Source organism: Tachypleus tridentatus, chromosome 7 (genome assembly GCF_004210375.1).
Source record: "Tachypleus tridentatus isolate NWPU-2018 chromosome 7, ASM421037v1, whole genome shotgun sequence".
NCBI classification, from domain to species: domain Eukaryota; kingdom Metazoa; phylum Arthropoda; class Merostomata; order Xiphosura; family Limulidae; genus Tachypleus; species Tachypleus tridentatus.
In genome coordinates, this window is record NC_134831.1 from 176,957,745 (window position 1) to 176,982,182 (window position 24,438).

General features: G+C 33.3%; 1 protein-coding gene across 2 annotated transcripts in view; it reads right to left on the reverse strand.

Annotated features, from left to right (window-relative positions):
- LOC143257350 (octopamine receptor beta-2R-like) overlaps nt 1-24,438 on the reverse strand; it is a 101,369-nt gene that overhangs the window by 3,926 nt on the left and 73,005 nt on the right. Inside the window, exon 2 of one of the 2 annotated variants that reach the window (XM_076515893.1) lies at nt 367-863. The exons of the other annotated variant lie outside the window; for it this stretch is intronic. The gene's annotated coding sequence lies outside the window, so the exon portion shown is untranslated. Of the gene's footprint in view, nt 1-366; nt 864-24,438 lie in introns of those variants that run through there. 2 annotated transcript variants of the gene reach the window in all.

Genomic DNA, 24,438 nt, shown 5'->3' on the forward strand with positions numbered 1-24,438 from the left:
CAGGTCAAATTTATATATTTATGTACACATCTGACAACGTGAACAAAAACAGTGATGTTAGTACGGTTAGAAAGACCAATGGAATGCATTTATATCATCCCGAACTTTAGATATTAAAAGTAGTTGCTAAAGTTTTCTTTGGTGAAATTATTACGTGATATGTGAAAGAAATGTCTCGTACATTGATAACTGTAACAAAGTAGTTTAAAAAGTTTTTAAAGTAAAGCAAGACAAACATTTGAATCTGTTTAATTATTTAGATTATACAAACGTATAAACATGAAACGTATGAGTTTATTATAGTAAACTTAACACAATATAGTACAGTTAATACTGCACCCTTTAAACTTATTTTTCCATTTAAAGTCGCACCAAACATGCTCGCCCTCTCAACTGTGGGGCGTTATAATGTAACGTTCAATCCCACTATTCGTTGGTAAAAGAGTAGCCCAAGAGTTGGCGGTGGGTGGTGATAACTAGCTGTCTTCCGTCTAGTCTTACACTACTAAATTAGGGACGGCTAGCACAGATAGCCCTCGAGTAGCTTTGTGCGAAATTCAAAAAACAAACAATTTATTTCAATTTTCATTTCAAAATATTAACTGCAGCTACACAAGGACTGTTGCGCATATTGACTGGCGATTGTGAACTTAGAGCCTACATAATTATAAACGTTTTCGCGTTATAAGTTTTGTACAGTGTTTTTGCTCTAATGGGGAGCGAACCACGAATCCTCTGAGTTCCAATCCGGCCTAGCTAACCCAAGAGTTGAAGGTAGATGTTGACAAATAGCTGTTGCTTTCCTTCTAGTCTTTCAGTTGAAAATTGGGGAGGGCTGCGCGTAGACGACCACTTTTGTAGCTCTGGAAAAAATGGAAAATAATCAAAACCCTTTAAAAATATATTCCAAGTAGTCATGGTTAAGTTTTGTTTCAACTTCTTTCATGGTTTCAATTTTTTTTTTCTTTTAATCAAAGGTTTTATTGAATTGACCACTTATCTGTTGTGGCTTAGTTTTCTCGTGTGTAAAGAGCTAATAAAAAAAAGTGTAAAAAATCATTGAGTGGATGTTGTCAAGAAAAGATAAAAGTCATTAGAAAAACAAGGAAACGAGCAAGCACGTGCACTCTGACGTGCCTCATCAGTGCCAGAACATCGGCAGAGCTTTGATTCAATCTTTAGACTTGCGATGAAGCTTTAACCTAATAAACTAAACCGAAATAAATAAACAACTAAAAAAATCACACTCGTGTTCATAAAAGTGGAAGCAGAGTGAGCGACAATCTGTTTCTGTCGGTAAAAGGAGTGAATGGACAGTAGCAACGGGATTGAGGGTTAACACTGGGATTGAGGGATTCTCTGTAGGTTAAAATCAATACAAAACACACATAAACTCGTATAAGTGTTTTTCATAAAAACAGGAGGGAAAGTATAATGTTTCTCATTTGTAAGTTTTTTGGAATCAGTAATCAGAAAGGGATTTAAATATATCTGTTGAACGTAATTCATTCGACACCAAAGGTAATTAAATACAGCCTTTAGAAGTTTGTTTATTCAACACGGAGAACAATCTTTAAACATACTACTTAGTAATTCACTCAGAGCAGCCCTTAAACACAGCCTTTAGAAGATAATTTTGTCTACACCAGAGGACAAGCCATTAAACACAGCCTTCAGAAGTTAATTTTGTCAAAACCAGAGGACAAGCCATTAAAGCCTTTAGAAGTTCCTTCTGTTGACACCAAAGGACAGGCCGTTAAACACAGCCTTTAGAAGTTAATTTTGTCAACACCAGAGGACAAGCCATTAAATCCTTTAGAAGTTCCTTCTGTCGACACCAGCTTTAAAAGTTCCTTTTGTTAACACCGGAGAACAGGCCATTAAAAATAGCCTTTAGAAGTTCCTTTTGTCGATACCAGAGGACCGGCAATTAGCTGCAAACGTAATGAGTTTCTTTTTCATATTGTGGCAACTGTGAGTTTTCTCTCAAACTACGAGAGGATTAAAAATAAAAAAACACATATTTTAAGTTTTTATCAAATCGATTCCCATAAAAATCACGTTTTTTAATTCTCTCTTTTTGAAAAATTTAAGATTGGTGATTTAATTAAAATAACTTAGGGAATGTGTGTAGAATATTACATGGATTAATGAATACTATCGACAACAGATGTCTCTTCACGTAGGGTTAAAGCCTGATATAGTAATTGAGAACGACATACGATTGAACATTTTCGGCGACAAGTCTTGAAATATCGTGTGGCGTTTGAACTCTCTTCAATGAAACTTACAATTATCAATGTGCATCTAGAGAAATTTTGATCGTCTAGAACATGTACTTTTTAAGGTATAATAATTTCAGATATGGAGGTTTCATTCTAGTAATTCTATTTTATTTGGAAAAAAACGAGTTATTCATAGAGATAAAAGTTTCTTAATAATTCCATTATATGAACTTAATTTTTAAGACCAGATTTAATTAAATTTAATACTACATTAAACATCCTTAAAAGTTACAGATAAAAAGTGGTATTCATCATTAAAGTATTAAAGTATGCATGCTCTTGAATTGTATACGCCATTTTAAAATCCAAAACAAGTTATCACAACAAAGTCGAGTTTCATCGCTTTGGTATTCATATTAAACACATATAATTTCATACGATTGTAAAGAGTTTGGCATAAATGTGGCGTTCTGGAGTTGATGTTAAACAGAAAACCTTCAATTACAGTGTATAACGAGTTTTGTTTAGCTGTGGTGTTTTGAAGTTGATATGGTTTGGTGTGAATATTGCGATACACGAGAGATATCTGCGCTAGCCATTCCTAATTTAGCAGTGTAAGACTAGAGGGAAGGCAGCTAATCATCACCACACAACGCCAACTCGTGGGCTACTCTTTTACCAACGAATAGTGGATTGAACGTCAAATTTTTACGTCCCTACAGTTGAAAGGGCGAGGATGTTTAGTGTGACGGGGTTTCGAACCCACGACCCTCAGATTACGAATTGAGTGCCTTAACCACTTGGCCATGCCGAGCCCAAGTTGATATGAAATGGGATAACATTTAACTATAGTAGAGAAACGTTTTGCCTCTCTGTGGTGTTTTCTAGTTTATATCAAACTGATAACCCACCAGTGGCACAGCGGTATGTCTGCGGGCTCACACCACGAGAAATCAGGTTTCAATATTCGTGATGGGAAGAGCACAAATTGCCCATTGTGTAGCTTTGTGCTTAATTTCAAAACAAACGATTAAGCTGATGTGAGTACTAACATTTAATTATAGTGTGTATAGAGTTTAAATGATATAGTTCTACAACAGAGAACATGAGAACTGTTTTATAATTTCAAATTTTAGTTTTGTGACGGATTTACTATTATATATTATTTGATTTCTATGTTTGTTTCAGTTTTTTTCTTTAGAAATGCTTGTAACGTGTATTGTTAAACATGTATTGCGAAAGTCCTGCCTATTCTCTAAGTTTGTAGATTTCGATTGAACAAATCAACATGTTTTACGAACACACCAGCATATCTTCGAATATTGTTTTCAACTGAACTTTCGAGAACCTCGCCTAAAGTCTATAAGACGGCGCACAAAGAGACAGTTTTATATATTGTTGGTTTGCTACAGTTAATATACTATAAACTTCGGAAGCTATAACTATGATAAACCCTTATTAATCAGAAAATTATAGATTTTTGAATGGAAACGTTTATAGATTTTGAACTTTACAAACCGTTTAACTTCAGTGAACTAATTTCGGACGTTAGAATTTCTAGGAGGACATTAAATATTTTCGTTGGAGAAAAGTAGGCCTGTAAACGCGTGAGGCTAGCCAAAAATAGAGAGCTAGCTAGTTTATCAACTCAAAATTAATTCGCTCATCGTGAGCCGTCGATAGAATATTCACTTCCAGACCAGATAGAAGACTCAATATTGCTTGTGAACTGGTAAAACTTTTGTATATAAATTATTATTTGTAACAATCATTATAAATTGTATTGTTATTTGTGTATTAAAAGATATTTGCCTTAATAAAGAAAACTGTGTATTAAACTTATTTACAAATATAATACATTTGATATATATATCGACATTCAATTAACTTCTAAATTAAAACTAAAATTTCAGGCTATTCGAAATCGTAATACGTAATACAATAAATCGGAGAATCGTTCGAGATAAATTATAATATGCAACAATACACATATGGTACATTGTTGATTCTTACACTCTAGAATCTTTCACAACTTTAGAAAATGGGCAGGAATTTCGTAATACAGATTTAACAGTATAAGTTACACGCATTTCTAAATATTTATTTAAGTAAAATAAACACCGATGTTGAAATAAATACATAATAGTAAAGCTGTTACAAAGTAAACTTGTATCTTTACAAATTTGATGTTGTTCAGTAATTTCCGCTAGTTTTAATTCAATTTTGAAATAATCAATCTATTTTTCGTTTTTTGTAAAAGGTATATGTGGAATTAATCTGATATTTATGGTTACTAACCACTATTGGTTAAACAATAGCAATTGTATAGTTGTCTGTGGAACGTCTTCTACAAGCGAAACGTCGATATATGAGAAAAATCCGAAGTTGTTTTGCTATGTTTAATACAATACAATTATAGTTCACCCGTTGACAGTCTCTAAGTAAGGTAGTGATAGTTATTCTGGATAACTCCCCCTAGAGGCATTAGACTGAACGTATAATTCGAAATAAAGTATAGGCTGTAGTGCGTGGTTTCTTGTTTCTGGTAACTCAACTTATTGCTCTAGGGGATTTAGATCTGTCTAGCTTTAGTGTTCCTTGTTTGTGAGTATTGCGTTTCAAGGAAAAGAGAACATAGAAGAATTACGTTACATTTTACTGACCTCTATCACTACGCGGGTAAAAATATAACACAGTATTATTTTAGAAATTGACAGGTGACTGTTACGTGCTAAAAATGAATATGTTTTCGATGCATGAAATTATGAGTAGAGAAGTACTTGTTTACATATCTTTAATAAATTAAATTAGCTTCTATCAATTTACTGGCCAGTACAATTTGGACAGTCTTTTTACAAGAGTTCGAATAATCTAAATTTCTTTGCTTTTTAATCTCAAATAGTAATTTTTCACATACTGACATATATTTTCTTGATTATTCACACGCACACACAAATATATATACTGATGTCTTACACAGACATATCTTTTGTATTATTTTGATCTAAAGTTAAATACATTTTGATTAAATTCGCGAGATAGCGTTAACCACGTCACCACAAATGAATAATATTGCAAATTAATTACTTTAAAAATGTGAATGTTTAATGGCATTCCTAGTAATTCATACACATTCATGAAGGCGTACATTATTTAATACGGCCATTGCAGACGTACGTTAACACAGATAATGTGATACTGATGTCTTTACGTATTGTTCACTGTGTCGTGATTCAGTCTGACATCTTTACGTATTGTTCACTGTGTTGTGATATTGACGTCTCTACGTAATGTTCGCTGTGTCGTGATACTGACATTTTCACGTATTGTTCACTGTGTCTTCATGTCGTGATACTAACGTCTTTACGTATTGTTCGCTGTGTTGTGATACTGACGTCTTAACGTATAGTTCATTGCGTTATGACACTAACATCTTCACGTATTTGTCACTGCGTTGTGATACTGACGTCTTAACGTATTGTTCGCTGTGTTGTGATACTGACTTCTTCACGTATTGTTCGCTGTGTCGTCATACTGACATCTTCACGTATTGTTCACTGTGTTGTGATACTGACGTCTTAACGTATAGTTCATTGCGTTATGATACTGACATCTTCACGTATTTATCACTGTGTTGTTATACTGATTTAATTGCCAACTTATTGTTATACTGTTGATTTTGTTTGTTTTGGAATTTCGCACAAAGCTACTCGAGGGCTATCTGTGCTAGCCGTCCCTAATTAACAGCGTAAGACTAGAAGGAAGGCAGCTAGTCATCACCACCCACCGCCAACTCTTAGGCTACTCTTTTACCAACGAATAGTGGAATTGACCGTAACATTATAACGCCCCCACGGCTGGGAGGGCGAGCATGTTTGGTACGACGCGGGCGCGAACCCGCGGATTACGAGTCGCACGCCTTACGCGCTAGGCCATGCCAGGCTATACTGTTGATATTTCTTCGAAACAAAACTAACTTAAATAAAACAAGTTAATTTATTCACAAGCCATCCTTCCATTGTTTATGAGTCTGACACCGAACTAATTAAAGAAAGTTAGAACTTGTTTACGAAGGTTTAATTCACGTATGGACACATTTTTTTATTATCATCCTAAGACATAAAAACAAGTTGTTGAGTTTGGTGATCAAAGTTGAATGGTGCTGGGATAACGTGTGAGCTTCTTCTCTGGTGGTTCATTAGATCTTCATTTGATACGTGTAAATGAGCTGAACAGATAATGAAGGAACTTTATCTGCAAATAATAACTTCCCAGGGCACGTGTGACCGTGAAGATAAATAAAAGAAGCGGAGAAACAGAAATGAGTGAGTTAGAAAAACGAAAGCAATGACAGAAGAAACCAGGAGGAATGTGAGAGACAGAAAGCAGGTTGTTATAGATCAACAAGGGAAGCAAGGGATGGAGTTTGGAAATACAACCTGCAAGCTACTAACCAATATCAAGTTAAAATAAAGTGGACAGAAACAAAACTATGAGAGGAAGTAGAAACTAGTATAAGGAAGAAATGAGTAAAACCAGGAATGAAGATCTAAGAAACAATTAACAACGGGAACGTCATTTGTTCTGAAGTAAAATTAAATAACAATAAGTGAAAGAAACCAGGGAAACAAATATTTAGTGGAACCTGATAAGAATGAGTAAGTGAACTTGAGGTATAAAACTGACTGACAATAAATATTGTTTGTTAGTGATACTCTTAAATAACCTTGACATTATAATAATCAAATTAAAAATGTATTATTGGCTCACTAGGTATCATTAAACAAGTGGATGATCTAACAAGCAGTTAGAGAAGTTAAACAAATATGAAAGCAACTTGAAGGGTATATTTATTACACAGAGGAACAATCGAATGTATATAGATAAGAAAACAAAGATACACAATTTAAATAAGGACTACATAGTATTTACTTAGTAGTAATATTATGTTGACAATATTATCATGGTTTACTTTATAGTAATAAATTATCTTCAATATATATGTAAAAACGGCTGGTTTGGGTTGAGAAAATTTTTATGTAAAGGAGCGAACAACGTTTCGACCTACTTCGGTCATCGCCAAGTTCACAAAGAAAGAAAGAGGTAACTGACCGATAGCTGACCAGATGTTTGAAGGGAGTTGTGTAACTGTGTGTAGGAATGTAGAGGGCGCGCTTAGATCTTTGATTATATTTATTAATACAGGTATAAGGGTGTTCCTTTGTATTCACCACAAGTAATTAATAAGCAATTTTGATACATGTGTGCATCTACAGAACACACACTTAATTTTTTCAATCACATTAACTCTATACATCCCAACATTAACTTCACATATGAACATAAAGAAAGCAATCAAATATCATTTCTTAACATCAAAATTACAAGAACCGATACACAATTTAAAACAGAAATCCACCGAAAAATCACCCATACTGGACTATACATTCCTTGGGACTCAGCACATGAAACAAAACAAAAAGTTAACATTTTAAGAAATCAAATAAACACAGTCATAAAACTATGCTCACAAGATGAAATTAACGATGAATTAGACAAAATAAAACAATACTTTATCAACATCAATAAGTTTCCTCCACAAACCGTAAGAAACATTACACGCACACACCCGGCATGGCCTAGCGCGTAAGGCGTGCGACTTGTAATCCGAGGGTCGCGGGTTCGCGCCCACGTCGCGCTAAACATGCTCGCCCTCCCAGCCGTGGGGGTGTATAATGTGACGATCAATCCCACTATTCGTTGGTAAAGAGTAGCCCAAGAGTTGGCGGTGGGTGGTGATGACTAGCTGCCTTCCCTCTAGTCTTACACTGCTAAATTAGGGACGGCTAGCACAGATAGTCCTCGAGTAGCTTTGTGCGAAATTTCCAAACAAACAAACACACCTAGACAAAAAGCAAAATCAACCAACAAAAGTAAATATATCTCACGAATCAAAAAAATCACGAAACCATATACTGCTGTATACCATATAGCAGAAAAATAACCAACATTTGGCAAAAACTAGTAACAAAATATGACATTCCAGTTAATACCAAATTTATTCAAAAACCAGGCACAAAACTGAGGTCTATACTATGTAAAAACTACACTGACAAACACAACACCAACATTATTTACAAAATACAATGTGATAACTGCCACGACTTCTATATTGGAGAAACAAGTAGAAAAATGGAAACCAGATTCAAAGAACATAAAAAGTCACCTTCACACGTTTTCGAACACTGCAAGTCAAATAAACACAACATAACCATAGAAAACACTCAAATACTAAATAAAGAAACAAACATACACAAACGCAAAATTAATGAAGCCTCACTTATACAACAACTCAAGCCCAAAATAAACCAGTACAAAGGAACACCTTTATACCTATATTAGTAAATATAATCAAACATCTAAGCAGGCCCTCCACATTCCTATACTCAGTTACACAATTCCTTTCAAACATCTGGTCCAGTTACACAATTCCCTTCAAACATCTGGTCAGCTATCGGTCAGTTACCTCTTTCTTTCTTTGTTAACTTGACGATGACCGAAGAAGGTCGAAACGTCGTTCGCTCCTCTACATAATAATTTTCTCAACCCAAACCAGCCTTTTTTACATATATATTTCTCTAGTGGGTTTTCTCGTCATCACTGATTATTATCTTCAATGTTATCATTGCTTACTTTATAACAATATTACATCATAAATGTTACCATTGTTTACTTTATAATACTAATATATTATGAAGGTTACTATTGTTTACTTTATAACAATATCATATCATAAATGTTATCATTAGTTACTTTACAATAATAAGTGTTACAAGTGTTTACTTTACAACAATATTACACAATTAATGCTTCCACTGTTTACTTTGTAACAATAATGTGTTATAAATGTTACTATTGTTTACTTTATAATAATAATAATAATAATATATTATCAATGTTACCATTGGCTACTTTATAATAATATCATATTATAAGTGTTACCATAACAATATCATATTATAAGTGTTACCATTGGTTACTTTATAACAATATTATATCGCAATGTTACCATTGGTTACTTTATAATAATATCACATTATAAATGTTACCATTAGTTACTATACCATAATATCCTATTATAAATGTTATCATTGGTTACTTTATAATAATATCATCAGTGTTGCAACTGTTTACTTTACAACATTATACAATTAATGTTACCACTGTTTACTTTATAACAATATCATATTATTAATGTTACTACTATTTAGTTTATAATAATATCACATTGCAAATGTTACTATTATTTACTTTATAGTAATATTATATCGCAAATGTTACTATTATTTACTTTATAATATTATATCGCAAATGTTACTATTATTTACTTTATAATAATATTATATCGTAAGTGTTACTACTGTTTACTTTATAATAATAATGTATTATCGATGTTACTATTGTTTACTTTATAACAATATTATATCGTAAATGTTACCATTGTTTACTTTATAATAACAATACATCATCAATGTTACTGTTGTTTACTTTATAATAATATTATATCATAAATGTTTCCGTTGTTTACTTAATAATATTTAAAAACTATGGTTTGTTTGTTTGTTTGTTTTGAATTTCGCACAAAGCTACTCGAGGGCTATCTGTGGTAGCCGTTCCTAATTTAGCAGTATAAGACTAGAGGGAAGGCAGCTAGTCATCACCACCCACCGCCAACTCTTGGGCTACTCTTTTACCAACGAATAGTGGGATTAACCGTAACATTATAACGCCCCCACGGCTGAAAGGGCGAGCATGTTTGGCGCGACGGGGATGCGAACCCGCGACCCTCAGATTACGAGTCACACGCCTTAACACGCTTGGCTTCAAAAACTATCGAGAATCAGAATTATCCAGTTTCTGAATTTTGTTTTCTTTTTTGATCTCAGTATCTTTGATTTATAATCAATCTGTGTAACAAGATCAGATAACAGTTTATAAAACATTGGGATATCGTTTGAGATTCAGTAAATTAGATATCTTTGAAAGATGTTTTCAACTTTCAATGAGGATTCTACTATATATTTTCATACTGCTGATAGATGTCGCTACGTGTCACTATCGACCGTAATTTAATATTTAAATGATGGTGCTTATTGTTTCATATTATCATATGGTTTAAACAACATAGTCATTGTAATTTGAATTGCCAACCAATTCTCTTTAATTAATTTGAGGACATTTTATTCACAGTGGTAAGGCTTAAAAATTAAAAAAATGTAAATGTCATTATTATTTTTCAGACATTTTGATTTATAGATGGGAAATTGGCAGGGTTGGTCTAAGAAAAAATATTTTTATTTTTTATTATTTTTAAAGAGGATTTTTAGTTAAAGAATAATAATATTTTCTTTCTAAATACGACTACAAGTAATTTCTTAATCTCCTAAATCGTAATTACATTTTTAATTAAACTTTGAAATTAACTTTTGATGTTTACAAACTCAATGAAAAAGAATCTGAGAATCAGTTTTAAGAAAGAAGGAAATACAAGAGAAATACGTATAGAACTGAGCAATGTTTAATACAAGAGAAACTAATAAAGAACTGAGCATTGTTTAATTCAGGAGAAACTAATAAAGAACTGAACATTGTTTAATACAAGAGAAACTAATAAAAACTGAACATTGTTTAATGCAGGAGAAACTAATAAAGAACTGAGCATTGTTTAATTCAGGAGAAACTAATAAAGAACTGAGCATTGTTTAATACAAGAGAAATACGTATAGAACTGAGCAATGTTCAATACAAGAGAAAGTAATAAAGAACTGAGCATTGTTTAATACAAGAGAAACTAATAAAGAACTGAACATTGTTTAATACAAGAGAAACTAATAAAAACTGAACATTGTTTAATGCAGGAGAAACTAATAAAGAACTGAACATTGTTTAATACAAGAGAAACTAATAAAAACTGAACATTGTTTAATACAAGAGAAACTAATAAAGAACTGAGCATTGTTTAATTCAGGAGAAACTAATAAAGAACTGAGCATTGTTTAATACAAGAGAAATACGTATAGAACTGAGCAATGTTCAATACAAGAGAAAGTAATAAAGAACTGAGCATTGTTTAATACAAGATAAAGTAATAAAGAACTGAGCATTGTTTAATACAAGAGAAACTAATAAAAACTGAACATTGTTTAATGCAGGAGAAACTAATAAAGAACTGAACATTGTTTAATACAAGAGAAACTAATAAAGAACCGAACATTGTTTAATACAAGAGAAACTAATAAAGAACTAAACATTGTTTAATGCAGGAGAAACTAATAAAGAACTGAACATTGTTTAATACATGAGAAACTAATAAGGAACTGAACATTGTTTAATATAGGAGAAACTAACAAAGAACTGAACATTGTTTAATACATGAGAAACTAATAAGAAACTGAACATTGTTTAATGCAAGAGACACTAATAAAGAACTGAACATTGTTTAATACATGAGAAACTAATAAGGAACTGAACATTGTTTAATATAGGAGAAACTAACAAAGAACTGAACATTGTTTAATACATGAGAAACTAATAAGAAACTGAACATTGTTTAATACATGAGAAACTAATAAGGAACTGAACATTTTTTTATGCAGGAGAAGTTAAAAAGGAATTGAACATTGTTTGACGCAGGAGAAACTAATAAGGAACTGAGCATTGTGGAGAAACTAACAAGGAACTAAACATTGTTTAATAGAGGAGAAACTAACAAGGAACTGAACATTGTTTAATACAAGGGAAACTAATAAGGAAGTAAACATTGTTTATTAAAGGAGAAACTAATAAGGAACTAAACATTGTTTAATAGAGGAGAAACTAATAAGGAACTGAACATTGTTTAATACGTGAGAAACTAATAAGGAAGTAAACATTGTTTATTAAAGGAGAAACTAATAAGGAACTAAACATTGTTTAATAGAGGAGAAACTAATAAGGAACTGAACATTGTTTAATACGTGAGAAACTAATAAGGAAGTGAACATTGTTTAATACATGAGAAACTGATAAGGAACGGAACATTGTTTAATACATGAGAAACTAATAAGGAACTGAACATTGTTTAATACATGAGAAACTAATAAGGAACTGAACATTGTTTAATACATGAGAAACTAATAAGGAACCGAACATTGTTTAATGCAGGAGAAACTAATAAAGAACTGAACAATGTTTAATAGAGGAGAAACTAACAAGGAACTGAACATTGTTTAATAGAGGAGAAACTAACAAGGAATTGAACATTGTTTAATACATGAGAAACTAATAAGGAACTGAACATTGATGCAGGAGAAACTAAAAAGGAATTGAACATTGTTTGACGCAGGAAAAACTAACAAGGAACTGAACATTGCTTAATACATGAGAAACTAATAAGGAACTGAACATTCTTTGATGTAGGATAAACTAATAAGGAATTGAACATTGTTTGAAGCAGGAGAAACTAATAAGGAACTGAACATTGTTTAATACATGAGAAACTAATAAGGAACTGAACATTGTTTAATAGAGGAGAAACTAACAAGGAACTGAACATTGTTTAATACATGAGAATCTAATAAGAAACTGAACATTGTTTAATACATTAGAAACTTATAAGGAATTGACATTGTTTAATGCAGGAGAAACTAATAAGGAACTGAACATTGTTTGACGCAGGAGAAACTAATAAGGAGATGAACATTGTTTAATAGAGGAGAAACTAACAAGGAACTGAACATTGTTTAATACATGAGAATCTAATAAGGAACTGAACATTGTTTAATACATTAGAAACTTATAAGGAACTGACATTGTTTAATGCAGGAGAAACTAATAAAGAACTTAACATTGTTTAATAGAGGAGAAACTAACAAGGAACTGAACATTGTTTAATACATGAGAATCTAATAAGAAACTGAACATTGTTTAATACAAGGGAAACTAATAAGGAACTAAATTTTTGTGAAATAGTTTTGCCTTTGAGATCGTGGTTACAGTATAAAAATAACGAGTAATTTCTCATTTAGCATTAGAGTATTCCAAATGTTGGCGGTGGTACTGTTGACTAATTTTCTTCTGGCTATAGTCTGTCAGTTCAAAGTAATGGACGGCTTTACGTGTAAAGTCTATAACAAATACATCACTGATGGGAGACGATTGAACGAGATACGTGCCTCGCCCACAATTTTATTTTGAAACTTTTCGTTGCCTGGCAACTACACGTGCCATTTGCTCGGACATGCTTTTCGCGGCCATAAATACAACTTTGGACATCAAACTAAGATTAATAATGGCGAATTTTTGTTGAGTGCATTTTGCCATTAAGGAAGACGAACTCATTAACGTAGGAGACAAGTAAAATTATCCATCCCATAATAAGGCAAATAACTACATCTTATTTAAAGAGAGTTTTCCGGATTAAAGATAAGTCCCGAGATTAATTAAAGGTTAATTTAATAACAAGCAGTGAAATTAAAGTTCCTCTTGTTATAGGATCACTCGATACCAGCTTGTCTTAACCTGTGAATGAAAGTGTTCCTTTGAAAGCAAAGGCCATTAAGATGATTAGTCTTAACGGACATAACTCGTTATAAAGTTATGAATTACATCCTTGCAAAACAAAGTTGATGCTTCACGTTATAAGAATAAACTTTATTTACAACCCCACAGAAGAGAGTTATTGGAAGGTTCAGTGTATTTTCACAGTTACACTTTATACAGTAAAGTAATTAAAAACACGCACCGTAGGTGGTGTAATGAACATTTACTGTACATGGTGTGAAGTGTGATGTGACCATCCTCTGCGTTGGTGTCGCTAGCAAACTAAATTTTATTTGAGTTCAATGTCTTTTTTTTTTTTCACCTGGGTTTCCAGAGTTTTGGGATTCTTTGGTAAACAAATAAGAAGTGGAGGAAAACTGATCGATTCACAGTAAAAAGTCATACATAGTGAGTGGAAATAATGTAGTTCTAGTGACAGTTCTCTAGGCTTTGCAGTATCTTAAAGGAATTTATCAAGACAGTTGAAGAGGCATACAAGTGTTGAATGAAGATTTAATATCTTTGTTTCTCACATTGACTGTCAATCGATTAGTAGAATGTGTTCAACGTCATGTAGGCTAACAGAACGATCAAATTTTAAAAGTGCCCCAGGAATGGAACATTGAATTCATCTTTAATTTTAAACTAATATTGTTCTTCAACTGACAGAAATACATTTGACCAGTATTTTTTCAAGTTATCTTTTAAGTAAGTTAAAACTAATCAGCCATTTTGGTTGATGATGTGCTAACAAAGAAATTGGTGTTTAAAGTAACCAATAAATTTGGCTAAAGATATGTTAACATATTTATTGTTTACTTTAAATACGAGTTTAATGAAATGGAAACTTTACATTTGATAATAAAACCTTTATTTATTAATTTTCCTTTGGAAAAAGTTTTAAAATGAACTTGTTGCATTAGAAGAAAGATGTAATATTTCAAACTAAGTTCATTAAAAACTTTTAGAATTTGTCTCCAAGGAATTGAATTTGACATCAACAACAAATACCAAGTAAGTTTTTCCCTTACTGTAACTTAATATTCAACGCAGAACTATAAGTTTATTGGATACGTTATGATGGAATAATAATGTTAGTTTTATATGCGAAATATATCATAAGATAACTTTTACTTACAGCTTTACATTTCAATTTCAGCAGTTGTGTTTATTTAACGTAAATGTAGTTAAATTAATAATTCATGGTGCCTCTAAACTACCTCAATAATTTCAACAACAACAAACGTTTCTAAACGTAACTGTTTTTTTTTTTTTCAAATGGCGTTATACGTAATTATTTCGGTAAGTTCTACAATTTTAAACAAATACAATTCAACATTTAAAAACAAACAGTTTGTTATTCATGATGACGAAAAACCCACTTCAAGTAAAAAATGTCACAAACTCTTTTTGTTAACTTGAAGATGACCTAAGAAGGTCGAAACGTTGTTTTGCACTTTATTTTAATTAAAGTTTTAATACCCACACAAGTCGTCTTGAGAATACAAACAGTTTGTTAGTTTGTGTTATGTAACAGTTAACGGTCCCCCTGATGGGCAGAGGTAAGTTTACAGACTTAGTATTCTAAAATCCTAGGTTCGATTCCCCACAGTAAAAACACTGCAAATAGTTCATTGTGAATTTGTGCTAAAATGAAAAAAAAAAAACATATACGTAATTATTCAAAAACAAAATGATTTGATATTAGTTTTAATACTTGAGAATGGAATGTTGACTGTTGTTGTTTTTATAACATAATTTCGTATTCAAACATATGTAATGTGATATATGAATTTAACTACATGTGATTATAATTTCCACTGCGAGGCGGTTAGAAACATGCAAATTTAGAGACGAATGATAAATGTAGTGCACGTGGTCTCGAGCTTCGTAAATATGACGTAACGCACGTAGTAGTATGTTTAATATTCTCGGTAGAGGGCGTGATCAGAAAATGTCATTGATTAACAAATCTAAGCCTGTGCAGAACTGTGTCGGTTCCAGAAATATAACTGGTAATGTTAATAACAATTACATATGATAATTAATCGGTATGAACCCAGTGAGGAATATTGACACACTAGTTTATGGCACGTGTCACATTAAAAGGAACTCGAATGATATTAGCTTACAGTATTCTCTTCCTATAAGAAAGTGTGGAAGATGGTTTATAGCATGTGTCACAGTATGAGAAGCTGGCGACGCTGGTTTATAACATGTGTAATTTTAAAAGGAACGAGTTTATAGGATGTGTCCCACTATGCGGAACTCCGATGTTATTGGTTTACAATATGTGTCATATCACGATGGCTGTTCTGAACAGACTAAAAATTAAATATCTCGAAAATAAAAGAATAAACACAATTTATACATAAACGGATTATGCGGGAAGTCTACTTTTAAGGATGGACTGATCATACAGTGTTTGTCTCATACTCGTATTTCAATAATTTAAATGGGTTTAGATTCAAGTAAAATATTTCACAGTTTACAATGGGAGCCGCACGAAATTAGTTACGGTAATTTTGAACAGACAGGAACCGTAAGTAACTAGACGTCTAAAAGATACACACCTAATTAGTCTATAGTTCTTTAAGTCATACTCGGGATGAAACACCTCTTTCCAATGCCATTTTCTTTAATATTAGAAAAGTTCAAGCTTCAGTTATAAAATTATAATTATTTCAGCTTAACTTTTTTTAGTCATCTCCGTGTTCCCATTACTTCAAATATCGCTCGACAAAAGAGACCAATAAGAAACCAGTAAAACAACACAGCGAATCGTTAGAGACGTTGGCATTGTGATTGTTGGACCATCTTTTATGTGGTCTTTCTTCTCTTAACTAAAAGATATTGTAACAGTACTGGTTTTCAATATGACTCCCATTACTGAAAATATTCCAAATTTTAAAAAATTGAAATCAGAGCCAACATAAAGCGTTCGGAGAAAGAAAAACACTGACATCTGTATGAGTAAAGATTAGATATACAGAATTATTTTTAAACTAATACTTCGTAATAAATGTATGAAACAAAATCCAGCCCTAAAACGTACATACTTCAGTGTACCTTAAGCCTAACTGCTTCTCCATTGTCATTTTATCTAAAAAACAACAAGAACTTATACTTAAAGTAACATTTTTAGGGTTAATTTAGTATTTGTTGTCTGATTTAGGTAAAACTGTATTACTGGCTACAGTGTCCGTCTAACAGAAAATTTCCAACACGTCCTCTACGTTCCTACACTAAATTACATAACCGCCTTCAAATATGTGGTCAGCTACCGGTCAGTATTCCTTTCTTTCTTTGTGAACCTGACGATGACCGAAGAAGGTCGAAACGTTGTTCGCTCCTCTACTAGTGCTTTCTCTACCCATACCAGCCGTTTTTTAAATATATAAATATATAAAATCTCCAGCAAATCACTATCGTATGTTGTTAGCTCGATAAATCGAGTTGTGGTAGAATTAGGCTTAAGAACTGTATCAACATTATACAGAAGTTGTTTACATTTACTGAGAAAAAAGTTATTTGTATATCTCTTTATGGATCTCTACTTCTCATTTAGTTTTACTTTTTAAATATATATATACAAGTAATGGAGCCAAAGGAACAATGAAACATTAGTAACCAAGGTTAATGTTGGAACTCATAACCAAAATGACATTGACTAATGTATAAGAAGCACTTAGTAACCATAGTGATGCTTTTATACATGCTAAGACAGGTACTGGTAACCAAGGTGACATTAATGTGTAATTGGTTTGTTTTGTTATGAATTTCGCGCAAAGCTACACGAGGACTATCTGCATGAGCCGTTTCTAATTTATCAGTAAAAGACGAAAGGTAAGGCAACTATGTCATCACCACTCACCGCCGGTTCTTGGGCTAATCTTACCAACGAATAGCGTAATTGATCGTAACATTATAATACCTCCACGGTGGAAAGGGAGAGCATATATGTCAGAACGGGGAATCAAACCCGCAACCGGTAAATTGCGAGTCGAGTACGCTAACCATCTGGCCATGCTGATATATAACACACAATTAGTAACCAAAGTAATAGCTCTATATACAGTAAGGTAATTATTTTTAAGGATAATCAACCACGACGTACCAATAGAGGTTACAAAGCTATTAAATATAAAACGTTTTTACTGCTGTCCTTCAATCATATAACTATTTTTTCTTGTCTTTTGTACAAGTTTTAAAATATAAAAGTTTTAAGATGTAAAAATATAATAAACATCATTAACAAAATAGCAGAGTAATTCTAATTATGAGTAATTTAGATAATTTCGTCGTAGTTAAAAGGAAATCTTAAAAAACCCAGATACAGATAATGTTCTAACATTTCTTTAAATACACATATAGATTTACAGCAAAATATTTAATTTTTGATAAATTAATTGTATTTACAGATACGCTAATTACACTCACATTACTTCTGAGTCGAGGGATGGTAATTTGGTAGATGTTATTTAAACAGAACAGATCAATATACTTAAATATGCTACTTGCACACAGCCTGTTTTAGCGGGACCAATAACATCAAAGTATTGTTGTCAAATTAGAAAATTTATTTTTTCGTATATCGCCTTATATCGCGCTAGTTTTATGTTCATAAAGTTAAGTTATTCAATTATCACACACACACAAACAAGCGGAACATATAACAACGATAACCATTAGAAGTGCAATCAATATTCCTTTTTCCTTGTTTTGAAAAAAAATATCGTTTTGATTTTGAAGCCATAACTTACTAACAAGAAAATTGAATGTTTCGTCAAGAAAAGTCAAGTTCTTCTAATATAAACGGCCCGGCACTCGACTCGTAATCTGAGGGTTGCGGGTTCGAATCACCGTCACACCAAACATACTCACCCTTTCAGCCGTGAGGGCGTTATAACATATCGGTTAATCCCACTAATCTTTGGTAAAAGAGTAGCCAAAGAGTTGGCGGTTGGTGGCGATAATTAGCTGCCTTATATCTAGTCTTTCACTACTAAATAAGGAACAGCTAGCGCAGATAGTTATCGTGTAGCTTTACGCGAAAGTAAAAACAAACCAAACTAATAACAAAAAAAACTCTTTGAAATGGAGATAAAAATGAAAGGATTTGCAAGTTAAGATGACATCATTATAATTTATCAGAGCGATAACAGGCGCGAAACGACGTGATACATTACTCTTAGTTCTCGTTTAACAAATTAATGATAGCAGCCTGCATTTTCTGTTCTGTTTAATCAGTACAGGAAATGGTTGATTCAGTTGTGACATTATTAATTTATGAAGAGATAAACGTAACAATATATTACTTTAGGGACATTCAATCTTTTATAATTATCCAGACTATGTTAATATAAATATTCCAAGCCATCAATCACCATTTCTTCCCTCTACGATTTTGTTAGAGATCTCTTGGTTTCTAAGACTTTCTTACAGTAAGGAATAGAACTAATTCAACAAATGTAATAAGAGGACAAACATGAAGAAATCAGCTACTTTACGTCAGAACACATTCATACGCAAAAAGAGAGCTGAAACATATGAAAAACTGTAAACATACCCCCTCTCCCTCACCAAAAAAACGTTTAAAGACTCGGGGAATGTGAAATGAAACCGAATGATAATAAATTTTCATGCAAACATATAATATTTTGGTCACCTGGAAATAAATTATCCTGTAATTATTTTTTATCCACTCACCTGGTGGTTTTAGTTATCACGTAATTCTTTAATCCATGCTGTTGATAATCCACGTGGTTCTATTGGTCACAAAAAATAAATTATCCTGCAAATATTTTTATCTAATCACCTCGTGGTTTTTAATTATCATAAGATGAATAATATCATACTTAGTCGAATTGACGCCTAAGTAATTTCTTTTCTTCTCTTGATCAGTTAGGCCTGATGAGTTTTCGTTACTGCGTGATGATAGGATAGCATTAGGGTTAGTGTCTATTTTCTTTCTTTACACTGCCTGCCAGAAATCCAAAATTATTACAGATTATCTTGTTCTGAGATCTGTAGTATTTTCCACGCTGAATGTAATTTCAGTATATGCGTAATATATAACTCTATAATTCTTAATGTAAATACATGCTTTTAACATTCGTATGAGGCTTTTTAAGGTGACGTACCATTTTCTGATTACTGACGTTAAATGAGTCTTTTGTTGTTAATACAACTGCTTTAAAGATGAATTTTACTGAAAAAAGAAAACTTTGCAGTCAAAAGAACTACTCATACTGATTAATTTTGCAGGTTTAAATTTTTTTATAGAAAATATGTGCTAATAAATGAAACATAGAACTTTGTGCAGAAAGAGCCCTTTCTGAGCGGCAATACGAACATTTTAGTTTTTACGTTGCCGCCAGGAAAAGTACTGTGACGTAATAGTTGCCAAATAAATCGCCAGCGTGTTGAATGTAAATAAACATGGCCAGTGCATACGGAGAAACAGAGGCGGAGTCTGTTTTGACTTTATGTTCTGAACAGTGTCGAGTAGCACCATATCAATTCAAACCTACTCTGAACGAACCTAGAACAGTTACTTTTGACACAGATCTGACAAGTTCTAGTGATAAGGACAGCTTCATGAGATGGAGTAGCGGAACTGTGAGTGATACTGATAGCGCCCAGGCCGGTAGCGAGTCAGTCATACCTCCAGTGGAAGAATGGTAAACCTAAGTCATGACAACAAATATGGTCTGTATTATTTCACGTGCAATTTTAAGCATCTCGAAACCTGTCTGGTGTTTATAAATTATTGGTATCACAGACTGGGTTTTATTTGTTTATACTTTGCCGACTATGGTAACTAATACTCGGCCCTTCCACAATCATTGTACCGGGTATTTATGACTCGTAACAAAATGAATTTCAATTATACGTCATAATTCTGTCTATAAAATCAAACTAGATGTAGCAGTCTGAATAGTTAATTTAATATTTACCATAAATGTATAATTTATATGACATATTCCGTATGTTTGTGCAAGGTGTAGGTGTGGTTTATGGGAGCAGATGCCAACCAGGAAAGAGTGCGTTTATTGTCGCTCATACGACAAGGTGTCAAACCGATTAAAAGATAAAGAGTGCATTACCCAGACTCAAGGCTTTGATGGAAATTGCCTGAATATTGATGTCTTGGAAGCATCATACTATGAATTTGTTGACTTGAATGATGATGATCCAAGTTACGTGTGTGTATTTTTCAAGATGCAGTTAAACCTAAAATAGTATATTTGAGTTTAACCTACAATTAAAAATACTGTTTATCTAAAACTATGATCCTACTTGAAACCCATGGAATCCAAAACAGTGGGATCCGACACAAAACATGAGCGTTTAAAGTGATCTTGACAAAGCTTTTGCATGGTGTGAAGGAGTCCAGTTCTTCCTATTGACCATCCACACCCACTGTCGCCACCTTGCCGGTTCCTTCTCCTTGCACGGAAACGAAAAGAAGCTTTTGCCCGATGCCGAACCGTTTTTACAATCATAAGCAACGCAGTAAACCATGTTATCATAAAACAAACATAAAGTACCAATATCAAGACAAAAAAATAGTTTCACAAAGTATGCAATCCGAAAAAAGCACCAATAGATTTACATAAAACACCAGCACTGAAAGGAACAAAATGGTCGGCGCGCAACGAAGCGTGTTTGGCAACTATTACGTCATAGTTGTAAAACGTTACGGAAACAGCTGAACGACCGAGAGGAATTTGAGTTCGAGGACCCGCATATTTTGTTTCATTTTTTACTCAAAAACTAAAGTGTTTAAAAATATGGCAACCACACAGGAATTATACCTAACCAAAGTACAGTTTCTAAAGCAATTATTAAATTTGTTGAAAATTTACCTTTAAAATTCAAAGAGTATGTTTTCTTCCCTCTATGAACTATTTTTTTTAATTTGCATATAAAATATTAACATTATTTTGCAGCTGATTAATCAAAGTATATGATGTGAACTATTTTTAACATTTTTTTCTTCACATCGAAAGTTAGAGGTTATAAATATCCATTTTAAAAGGGAATGGTTCGTATTATTCGAATAATTTAGTTTGCTTGAAATTATTGCTGTTTTGAATTAAGTGCAGGGCTATGCAATGGGCTAGTTATGCTCTGCCCACCACGGTTACTGAAACCCGGTTTTTTAGCGTTGTAAGTCCGCAAACATATCGCTGAGCCACTGGAGGGGGAGTGTTTGAAACTCTCTTGAATCTCTATACAGAGTTAAGAATTACCGCCATATAAGCTACGAATTCTTGGATCGATTGTCAACCAAAATTTCTAAGTTCGTTCGTTTTTGTTTTTTTTTCTATAGCTTAAATATTGGTAAGAAACAAACAAGAACTAGAAAAATGCTTGTCTAAGGTTTGGAAATTAAAATATTTTATTTCGTACTTCATAACCTTTAAATACTGCTGACTTTGTTTCAGGGAAGAGAATCTTCTCAGTTTGACTACAGAGGTTTCCCTTGCTTACCACTGCATTCACTGTAGTGAGTAGTTTAGGGTTTTACGTACAAGTACACACTACGATCAGAACTGTGTTTTCTAATACCATTTTTTTCACACATTTTTCCTTTTTCATTTATTTTTAAAGTATTAACTGTTGGGTCTCTTTATAGGGAAGTTAATTAGAAAATTAAAAATAATCTTTTATTTAAATGGCCCCCTCTGGTGTAAATGGATAACACTGGTCAACAAAATTTTTGTTGCATTTATATCAAACAATTGGTATTACATAATTTCTTGCCCTGATTTCAGATCTGAAGTTAGTTTTTTCCTCAGTGCTCTACTTTTTTTGCAATCAAGGTATTTGAAAATCTCAAAATTTCGTCATCATCACATTGACGTCGTAGTCTATCATGAAAAATATGTGATAAAATATGTTATAAAACTCTTTAATATAGCTGGGCAATAAAAAGAAAATGCAAGATAGTATAAATGTATTCAAGTTATTTATATTAATTCAATTTATTTATATAAAACTGATTAGTAGATAAGACATTTGCTACTATGAGGAGGGAAAGCTCAATTGCAGTCTACTCAGGCATGAATTTCCGCTTGTAGCTCTTGCGTTTGTGGACTGTCTCAGGGCATTCTCGTTTAATGCTCCAGCAGTAATCTGCCATCATATGTTTGTCCCATCTCCCTTGGTAACGCTCTTCCATGGTCTTGAGGTCCTGATGGAACTGCTTGCCTTGCTCGTCACTTATAGCTCCTGGGTTCTCAGGGAATCTATCAAGATGACTGTACAGGTAATGGAGTTTGACACTCATGTTACATCCAAGGTCGCGAAAAGCTGACAACATATTCGTTACAAGGGTTTCATAGTTGTCAGCTTTTTTATTACCGAGAAAGTTTGCCATCACCGCCACAAATGAAAGCCATGCAGTCCTTTCCTTGTCGTTCATCTTTCTGGCAAATTCTTGATCACGCACAAGTGCACGAATCTGTGGTCCATCAAAACACCTGTCTTGATCTTCTCGAAGGACAAACCAGGGAGCACAGAAAATATGTGTTGGAAGCATTCACCGTCAGTATTCAACGCCTTCATAAACTTTATATGCAAAAACGGCTCGTTTGGGTTGAGAAAATATTTTACACAAACTGTTTCATCAAGCCCAGCATGATATGGAGAGGAGGAAATATGATCTTTTCCTCAAATGACAGACAATTGGATCGTTGACAATATTTGGCATACCTGCCTTCAGAGTCTCACGTATGGGCCACTCCTTCTGGTTCCAGTGCTTTTCTCGAGCTCGGCTGTCCCACATGCAAAGATAGCAGGGGTACTTTGTAAATCCTCTTGTTGACCTAGGAGGAAAGTAACCATTTTGAGGTCCACACAAATTGTCCAGTTGTGCTCGTGGTATTTTAGTAGGTCAGTCACAGTCTTAATGACATTATATTCCTCTCGTAAATACACAGAGTGTCCAATTGGAACAGCTGCATAGACATTGTCATTATGAAGTAGAACGCACTTCAAACTTTGCTTAGAACAATCTAGAAATAATCGCCAGTCATTTGGATGGTATACTGGCATCCCTAATTCCTGGAGAAGACCTGAGATATTATGACAATAAACAAACATATTCTCCTCTGTAAAATATGGCACAAAAGCCTGCTCCCGATTTCGGAAGTATGACACTTTAGTTGTATGGCTCAGCTGATTCTTTTCTTGCATCCTGGAAGCTAACACTTCAGCTGCATTTTTGGAGAGACCCAAATCACGCACAAGGTCATTCAACTCTGGCTGGCTAAACTGTTGAGGAGTTAATGACTGTGGGGTCTCATAAGAAGGATCGCCAGATTCTGAAAGTATTTCTTGAGTTTCATCAGCAGTCTCTTGCTCTTGGTCACTACCCACATCTTCAGATGGAAGAAATCCTTTAAAAACTGGGATTGGGAGCTCATCAGAGTGCAGAGTAGGTCGGATTGCTGAGGGGATACTAGGATATGAGATTTTGTGTCTGTTTTTCTTGCCAATGCCCTTTGTATTGACCAGACAAAATAGCAGTCAGTTGTGTGGTCCATCGGTTCTCGCCAGGTCATGGGAATTCCGAAAGGTAAACCCTTACGTTTCCCTTTTGTCCAGTCACGCAGCATTTCCT